Source organism: Acipenser ruthenus, chromosome 16, assembly GCF_902713425.1.
Source record: "Acipenser ruthenus chromosome 16, fAciRut3.2 maternal haplotype, whole genome shotgun sequence".
NCBI classification, from domain to species: Eukaryota; Metazoa; Chordata; class Actinopteri; order Acipenseriformes; family Acipenseridae; genus Acipenser; species Acipenser ruthenus.
The window spans coordinates 16,599,390-16,609,544 of NC_081204.1; positions in this window are offsets into that span (position 1 = coordinate 16,599,390).

Genomic DNA, 10,155 nt, shown 5'->3' on the forward strand with positions numbered 1-10,155 from the left:
ATCTGCCAGTATCGCTTCGTCGGGTACAAAGTCGAGATGAACCTGACTGTTCCCAGTCTGCCGAGAAGCTCGTCGAGCCGAGGCATGGGGTAGGCATTGAACTTGGCAATAACGTTTACCTTACGGAAATCAATGCAGAAGCAGTTGGTGTCGTCCTTTTTGGGGACTATCACAATTAGACTGCACCACTCGCTCCTGGAATGCTCAATCACCCCAAGTTCGAGCATTGCCCGCACCTCTTTGCTAACGCCACTTCAGTGATAATGTCATATTCAACAAGATTATTATTATTATTATTATTTATTTCTTAGCAGACGCCCTTATCCAGGGCGACTTACAATCGCAAGCAAATACAAATACATTCAAGTGTTACAATATAAGTCATACAATAAGAACAAGAAATACAATAATTCTCAAGTGTGACAAACCACAATTCAATAATACAGCAGATAGTAGTGAAAGTTACATCAGGATATGATAAATAGTGATAGTTACATCAGGATATGATTAAGTACAAAATACTACAGATTAAACACTTGGCAGATTACAATATTCTGAGGTACAGGATTAAATGCAGTAAAATAGGGGGCAGATAAGAGCAAAATAAAGCATATTTAAATGAAGGGTGATAGTGTCCCAGGATACAACAGAGGAGTTCTACAGGTGCTGTTTGAAGAGGTGAGTCTTAAGGAGGCGCCGGAATGTGGTCAGGGACTGGGCAGTCCTGACATCTGTAGGAAGGTCGTTCCACCACTGCGGAGCAAGGGTGGAGAAGGAGCGGGCTCGGGAGGCAGGGGAGCGTAGCGGAGGTAGAGCCAGTCTTCTAGTGCAGGCGGAGCGGAGAGGTCGAGTGGGGGTGTAGGGAGAGATGAGGGTCTGGAGGTAGCTGGGTGCAGTCTGATCAAGGCATCTGTAGGCTAGTACAAGAGTCTTGAACTGGATGCGAGCGGTGATCGGGAGCCAGTGGAGCGAGCGGAGTAGTGGAGTAGCGTGGGCGAAGCGAGGTAGAGAGAACACCAGGCGAGCAGCAGAGTTCTGGATGAGCTGGAGCGGACGGGTGGCGGACGCAGGGAGGCCAGCCAGGAGGGAGTTGCAGTAGTCTAGGCGGGAGAGTACCAGGGCCTGGACCAGGAGCTGGGTAGCATAGTTGGTGAGGAAGGGTCGGATTCTTCGGATGTTGCTCAGGAAGAATCGGCAAGTGCGTGCCAGAGTGGAGATGTGCTGGGAATAAGAGAGGCAGGGGTCCAGGGTGACTCCAAGGTTCTTAGCTGAGGAAGAGGGGAGAGAGTGTGGTAGATTCCAGAGGAACAGAGATAGAGAGATCAAAAGGAGGTCAGATTTAGAGAGGAGGAAATAGCAGACAGACAGGTAGAGATACGGGAGGAGATGGTGGAGTCAGAGGTGGGGAAGGAGAGGAAAATCTGAGCATCATCAGCATAGAAATGGTATGAGAAACCATAGGATGCGATGAGGGGGCCCAGGGAGCGGGTGTAGAGAGAGAACAGGAGAGGACCCAAGACTGACCCTTGGGGGACTCCAGTCAAGAGAGGGTGAGGTGTGGAGGTTGCTCCACGCCAGGTTACCTGGTAAGTGCGGTTGGAGAGGTAGGAGGAGAACCAGGCCAGAGCAGTGCCAGAGATCCCCAGGTCAGCAAGAGATGATAGTAGAATAGAGTGATCAACAGTGTCAAAGGCAGCAGAGAGGTCGAGGAGAATTAGGACAGAGGAGAGAGAGGCAGCTCGGGCACACTTAAGTGAGTTGGTGACAGACAGAAGGGCGGTTTCAGTGGAGTGAGCAGAGCGGAAGCCAGATTGGAGAGGGTCAAGCAGAGAATGGTTGGACAGGAAAGCAGAGAGCTGGCGGTGTACAGTCCGCTCGAGGGTTTTGGAGAGGAAGGGTAGGAGGGAGACAGGACGGTAGCTCTGGAGGAAGGTGGGGTCGAGGGTAGGTTTTTTGAGGAGGGGAGTGATAGAGGCTTTTTTGAAGGCAGAGGGGAAGATGCCAGAAAGTAGAGAGGTGTTGAGGAGGGAGGAGATGAAGGGGAGTAGAGCAGGAGCAGCAGCTTGAAAGAGGTGAGTGGGGAGGGGGTCCAAGGCACACGTGGTGGGTTTGTGACCCTGGAGCAGGGAGGAGAGGTCAGAGTCTGAGAGGGGCAAGAAGGTGGAGAGGGAGGGCGAGTTAGTAGGGGATGTAGTGGGTGTAGGGGTTGGAGCAGGAGGGGGTGCGGGGGAGGGAGAGGTGTTAAAGAGTTTGCGGATATCTGAGATTTTAGAAGAGAAGAAGGAGGCAAAGTCGTCAGGGGAGATAGAGGAGGGAGGAGGAGGGGGGGGGAGGGTTTAGGAGGGAGGAGATTAGTTCTGCCGGGCACGTCAGAAAAACATTCTTGAACGCCCCAATTAACCTACACAGATCTCTCTGTGATCTGGGAGTAACTGTTCCACCATCGGAATGCTCTGTGTGCTAGGGGCTTCTATACAGGGTCCAGAATCATCCTCTACCTCGCCTGGGGTTATAAATAAGGACTCCCTTGCCTGCCAGGGCTTCAATAAGTTGACATGGTAAATTTCCCTTTCATTGTGGCGATCAGGCTGTCGAATTTCATAATTCACTTTCCCTATACCCTGCCATTTAGCACACAGTTTTGATTCTGATGTGGGAAGAAGCAGCATTACCTTGTCTCCTGGCCAAAAGGTCCGAATCCGCGCATTTTGGTTGTAATGCTGCTGTTGCCGGTGCTGAGCCGATTTTAGATTGTCCTGGGCCAAATGACCGACCAAAGCCAGGCGATCACGGAGTAGGAGCACATGCTGCACCACGTTTTTGGACGAGCCTTTGTGTTCTTCCCACCCCTCTCTCAACAGATCGAGGATGCCGTGAGGCTGTCGGCCGTACAAGAGCTCAAAGGGGGAGAACCCTGTCGAACTCTGCAGCACCTCTCTCACTGCAAAAAGGAGGTAGGGGAGGAAACGCGTTGCCCAGTGTTTCTGGTCTTGGATCACAAACCGTCTCAGCATCTGCTTTACTGTTTGATTAAAACATTCCACTAAACTGTCCGTCTGTGGATGTCCAGATGGGACGTATTTTTAATTTTTTGTTAAAACAAACTCCTCCAATACGATGGCCTCGACCATTTGCAACCCCATTTTCTGTGCTGGGCTGAGCCAGTGCACCATGTGGGGCACACTGACGTTGTACTGGCTGGGCTGAGCCAGTGCACCATGTGGGGCACACTGACGTCGTACTGGCTGGGCTGAGCCAGTGCACCATGTGGTGCACACTGACGTCGTACTGGCTGGGCTGAGCCAGTGCACCATGTGGGGCACACTGACGTCGTACTGGCTGGCCTCCTCATTAGTCATGGGCAGGTATGTGGCCTGGGCTTCCCTGCTGAGACAGGGGCCCAGTTGACTCGCCCGATACTCCTTCGGCCATAACACGGTGGTGGCTAACCACTCAAAGGCAACCAAGTACGCCTCCGGGGTCATCTCCGCCGTCATCTTTTGCACCCGTGCTTTAGGGGGCACCATTACGGGTCCTGCTGGTACTGGGGGTGTGTGTACCTCTCCTTCCTCTGACTCTCCCCGTCTCCCTTCTCTGTTCCAGCGCGTGCAATAGCGCAGTGTGCGTTGCGACGTCCATCTCCCAATCTGACACCACGTGTGAACGTGTGGTTTGCAGTGCTCAGGTGTACAGGTGATGCAGGTGCTCCAACAACGACCGACACAAAGTTCACGAACAGTTCAAAACAGTTCTTTATTTTACTTTCATTCTCTGTTAGACTGGTAAATAATAATGCTGGATCTACACAATAATGAGTATTACCAGCGTTTAAACCACGGGGTTCAGTCCCGAAATAATATTACAAGAAACAACACACAACACACACACAGTCACTTCTGACAGTGAGTGCTCTGAGTGCAGGTGCGGTGAAAGGTAATCACAGTGACAATTTGTGCAGTGTAGTCCAGGCTTGATGCTGGCCTGTAGCGACAGCTCCCAGATCGTGCTAGCTGTCTAGTAATAACAAACACAGACAGTTTGTTTCTACAAACAAACAAAACACTTAACACTCACAATACGTTTTACACAGCCTGTTTCCTTTGTCATTCTCATAACCACATCAAAGGAACAGATCACGTCGTCACATCCCCAATTATACCCTTAGTGACGCCCCCTTCGATAGCTAGTTCAGTCACATCTCCTCCAATCCATGACTGACACATCATGTACCACTTTAGGGCAATGACTTTGTGCATTGTGACCCCGCCCCCTTCCTGGCTGGCTGGCTTCCGACTGACCCTGGAATGAACTGCCAGACCAACCAGTATGAGGCACTCTGTTCCTGTTAGACAGCGCCCTCACAGATCGGGAGGGAGATTGTTGACTAGGATTCATTCACTCTCTGCCACCTGCACACATTACATCATCGTCTCAATACTGCACACATTACATCATCGTCTCAATACTGCACACATTACATCATCGTCTCAATACTGCACACATTACATCATCGTCTCAATACTGTATATAGTACGTCACTCACATCTTCGTCTCAATACTGTATATAGTACATCACTCACATCATCGTCTCAATACTGTATATAGTACATCACTCACGTCATCGTCTCAATACTGTATATAGTACATCACTCACATCATCGTCTCAATACTGTATATAGTGCATCACTCACATCATCGTCTCAATACTGTACACATCCCACCACTCACATCATCGTCTCAATACTGTATATAGTACGTCACTCACATCTTCGTCTCAATACTGTATATAGTACATCACTCACATCATCGTCTCAATACTGTATATAGTACATCACTCACGTCATCGTCTCAATACTGTATATAGTACATCACTCACGTCATCGTCTCAATACTGTATGTAGTACATCACTCACATCTTCGTCTCAATACTGTATATAGTGCATCACTCACCTCATCGTCTCAATACTGTATATAGTACATCACTCACCTCATTGTCTCAATACTGTATATAGTACATCACTCACATCATCGTCTCAATACTGTATATAGTACACCACTCACATCATCGTCTCAATACTATATATAGTACATCACTCACATCATCGTCTCAATACTGTACACATCCCATCACTCACATCATCGTCTCAATACTGTATATAGTACATCACTCACATCATCGTCTCAATACTGTATGTAGTACATCACTCACATCATCGTCTCAATACTGTATATAGTACATCACTCACCTCATTGTCTCAATACTGTATATAGTACATCACTCACATCATCGTCTCAATACTGTATATAGTACATCACTCACATCATCGTCTCAATACTGTATGTAGTACATCACTCACATCATCGTCTCAATACTGTATATAGTACATCACTCACATCATCGTCTCAATACTGTATATAGTACATCACTCACATCATCGTCTCAATACTGTATATAGTATATCACTCACGTCATCGTCTCAATACTGTATATAGTACATCACTCACCTCATCGTCTCAATACTGTATATAGTACATCACTCACCTCATCGTCTCAATACTGTATATAGTACATCACTCACGTCATCGTCTCAATACTGTATATAGTACATCACTCACGTCATCGTCTCAATACTGTATATTGTACATCACTCACCTCATCGTCTCAATACTGTATATTGTACATCACTCACCTCATCGTCTCAATACTGTATATAGTATATCACTCACATCATCGTCTCAATACTGTATATAGTACATCACTCACATCATCGTCTCAATACTGTATATAGTACATCACTCACGTCATCGTCTCAATACTGTATATAGTATATCACTCACGTCATCGTCTCAATACTGTATATAGTACATCACTCACCTCATCGTCTCAATACTGTATATTGTACATCACTCACATCATCGTCTCAATACTGTATATAGTTCATCACTCACGTCATCGTCTCAATACTGTATATAGTACATCACTCACATCATCGTCTCAATACTGTATATAGTACATCACTCACCTCATCGTCTCAATACTGTATATAGTACATCACTCACATCATCGTCTCAATACTGTATATAGTACATCATTCTTCAAACTGTAAATTGTCCAGAATTGAACTGCTGCTAATTCCAAAGTACAAAGCCTTTCTTTTCACAGATTGGAGAGATACTTTTGGAATTTTAAACTCTGGTAAATTGTGCTTGGTTTGTATGCCGGTCATTCTTCTCAGCAGAGACTCACACTCCTCATAGACTCAGGACTGAGTGATGCATGAGGTGTGCTGTAGTGAAGGCATCTTGTCATGGTACTGTAGTCATTCTTCTCAGCAGAGCCTCACACTCCTCATAGACTCAGGACTGAGTGGGTGGACTAGGAATGCATTTATAGTGTGGTGGCATTGGGACAAACGGGCTGCCTTTGTGTCAAAGTGAAAATAAAGGCACTTGTGAGAATGCTGTAAAACTACATGTGAGGTATGAAAATCTGCATGCAGGCTATAGAAGCCGGAGAACATTTGTGGGAATTGCAAAAGTGTAAAAGTATTCTGAAATCAAGACCGTTCCGCTATCCCATAATGTCACATCCCATCTGCCTAGTGATGCCATGACACTGTCATCATGTTTGTACTGAAGATAATGGGCTGCTGTTACTAAGCAGTGAGGACCACTGCACTGGTACAGTATAAAGACCTAGGAGTTTATGTTGACTCGGAAATGTCTTTATCTAGACAATGTGGAGAAGCTATAAAAAAGGCCAAAAAGATGCTCGGATATATTGTGAGAAGTGTTGAATTTAAATCAAGGGAAGTAATGTTAAAACTTTACCATGCATTAGTAAGACCTCATCTAGAATATTGTGTTCAGTTCTGGTCACCTCGTTACAAAAAGGATATTGCTGCTCTGGAAAGAGTGCAAAGAAGAGCGACCAGAATTATCCGGGGTTTAAAAGGCATGTCGTATGCAGACAGGCTAAAAGAATTGAATCTATTCAGTCTTGAACAAAGAAGACTACGCGGTGATCTGATTCAAGCAATCAAAATCCTAAAAGGTATAGACAATGTTGACCCAGGGGACTTTTTTTACCTAAAAAAAGAAACAAGGACCAGGGGTCACAAATAGAGATTAGATAAAGGGGCATTCAGAACAGAAAATAGGAGGCACTTTTTTACACAGAGAATTGTGAAGGTCTGGAACCAACTCCCCAGTAATGTTGTTGAAGCTGACACCCTGGGTACCTTCAAGAAGCTGCTTGATGAGATTCTGGGATCAATAAGCTACTAACAACCAAACGAGCAAGATGGGCTGAATGGCCTCCTCTCGTTTGTAAACTTTCTTATTTTTCTATGTTCTTATGTTCTAAAGACCATCCCAATGAAACAGCTAGCTCACTAACAAACATATTCAGTGTTATATTTTTAAAACAAAACTTTAAAAAAGCTCTATAATGTATAACCCACAGAACGAAATAATTTCATTTAATGGTAGTTTATAAATAGGTAATTAACTAAACAGAAAATGGAAAGAATGTGTAATGTTAGCTGCAGAGGTATTTAAACTCGGCCTAGCAGTTTTTACTAGATCTGTTGTGGGTCACTAATGCTACATATCACTCATCTATGTATCACAGTGTGTATCTATTCTAATACTAAATATCACTCATCTATATATCACAGTGTGTATCTATTCTAATGCTAAATATCACTCATCTATGTATCACAGTGTGTATCTATGCTAATACTAAATATCACTCATCTATATATCACAGTGTGTATCTATTCTAATGCTAAATATCACTCATCTATGTATCACAGTGTGTATCTATGCTAATACTAAATATCACTCATCTATATATCACAGTGTGTATCTATTCTAATGCTAAATATCACTCATCTATGTATCACAGTGTGTATCTATTCTAATACTAAATATCACTCATCTATATATCACAGTGTGTATCTATTCTAATGCTAAATATCACTCATCTATATATCAGTGTGTATCTATTCTAATACTAAATATCACTCATCTATATATCAGTGTGTATCTATTCTAATGCTAAATATCACTCATCTATATATCAGTGTGTATCTATTCTAATACTAAATATCACTCATCTATATATCAGTGTGTATCTATTCTAATGCTAAATATCACTCATCTATATATCAGTGTGTATCTATTCTAATACTAAATATCACTCATCTATATATCAGTGTGTATCTATTCTAATGCTAAATATCACTCATCTATATATCAGTGTGTATCTATTCTAATACTAAATATCACTCATCTATGTATCACAGTGTGTATCTATTCTAATACTAAATATCACTCATCTATATATCACAGTGTGTATCTATTCTAATACTAAATATCACTCATCTCTATATCAATACAGTGTGTATCTATTCTAATGCTAAATATCACTCATCTATGTATCACAGTGTGTATCTATTCTAATACTAAATATCACTCATCTATATATCACAGTGTGTATCTATTCTAATACTAAATATCACTCATCTATATATCAGTGTGTATCTATTCTAATACTAAATATCACTCATCTATATATCAGTGTGTATCTATTCTAATGCTAAATATCACTCATCTATATATCAGTGTGTATCTATTCTAATACTAAATATCACTCATCTATGTATCACAGTGTGTATCTATTCTAATACTAAATATCACTCATCTATATATCACAGTGTGTATCTATTCTAATACTAAATATCACTCATCTCTATATCAATACAGTGTGTATCTATTCTAATGCTAAATATCACTCATCTATGTATCACAGTGTGTATCTATTCTAATACTAAATATCACTCATCTATATATCACAGTGTGTATCTATTCTAATACTAAATATCACTCATCTCTATATCAATACAGTGTGTATCTATTCTAATACTAAATATCACTCATCTATATATCACAGTGTGTATCTATTCTAATGCTAAATATCACTCATCTATGTATCACAGTGTGTATCTATTCTAATACTAAATATCACTCATCTATATATCACAGTGTGTATCTATTCTAATACTAAATATCACTCATCTATATATCGATACAGTGTGTATCTATTCTAATGCTAAATATCACTCATCTATGTATCACAGTGTGTATCTATTCTAATACTAAATATCACTCATCTCTATATCAGTGTGTATCTATTCTAATGCTAAATATCACTCATCTATATATCAATACAGTGTGTATCTATTCTAATGCTAAATATCACTCATCTATGTATCACAGTGTGTATCTATTCTAATACTAAATATCACTCATCTATATATCACAGTGTGTATCTATTCTAATGCTAAATATCACTCATCTATATATCACAGTGTGTATCTATTCTAATGCTAAATATCACTCATCTATGTATCACAGTGTGTATCTATTCTAATACTAAATATCACTCATCTATATATCACAGTGTGTATCTATTCTAATACTAAATATCACTCATCTATATATCACAGTGTGTATCTATTCTAATGCTAAATATCACTCATCTATGTATCACAGTGTGTATCTATTCTAATACTAAATATCACTCATCTATATATCACAGTGTGTATCTATGCTAATGCTAAATATCACTCATCTCTATATCAGTGTGTATCTATTCTAATGCTAAATATCACTCATCTATATATCAATACAGTGTGTATCTATTCTAATGCTAAATATCACTCATCTATGTATCACAGTGTGTATCTATTCTAATACTAAATATCACTCATCTATGTATCACAGTGTGTATCTATGCTAATGCTAAATATCACTCATCTATATATCACAGTGTGTATCTATGCTAATGATAAATATCACTCATCTATATATCGATACAGTGTGTATCTATTCTTTGCAGTGGCGTAGGTTAGAGGTGGCTGCAGTAGAGAGCTCAGGCCCCTGGCTGTCAGGCAGTGTGGAGAGTCTGTGACAGATCTGGGCAGTGCTTCACTCAGCAGCGTCCCCTGGCTGCAGGTTTTCTCTGAGGATTCTCTGTCCATTCATTCAGCCAGGCTCCTTCCCAGTGAGTCCAGGCTTCCACTGCGTAACCATGGAGGCAGATCGAGCAGGAAGTAAACCTGAGCCTGTGTTAGTGTTGGTGTCTCTATG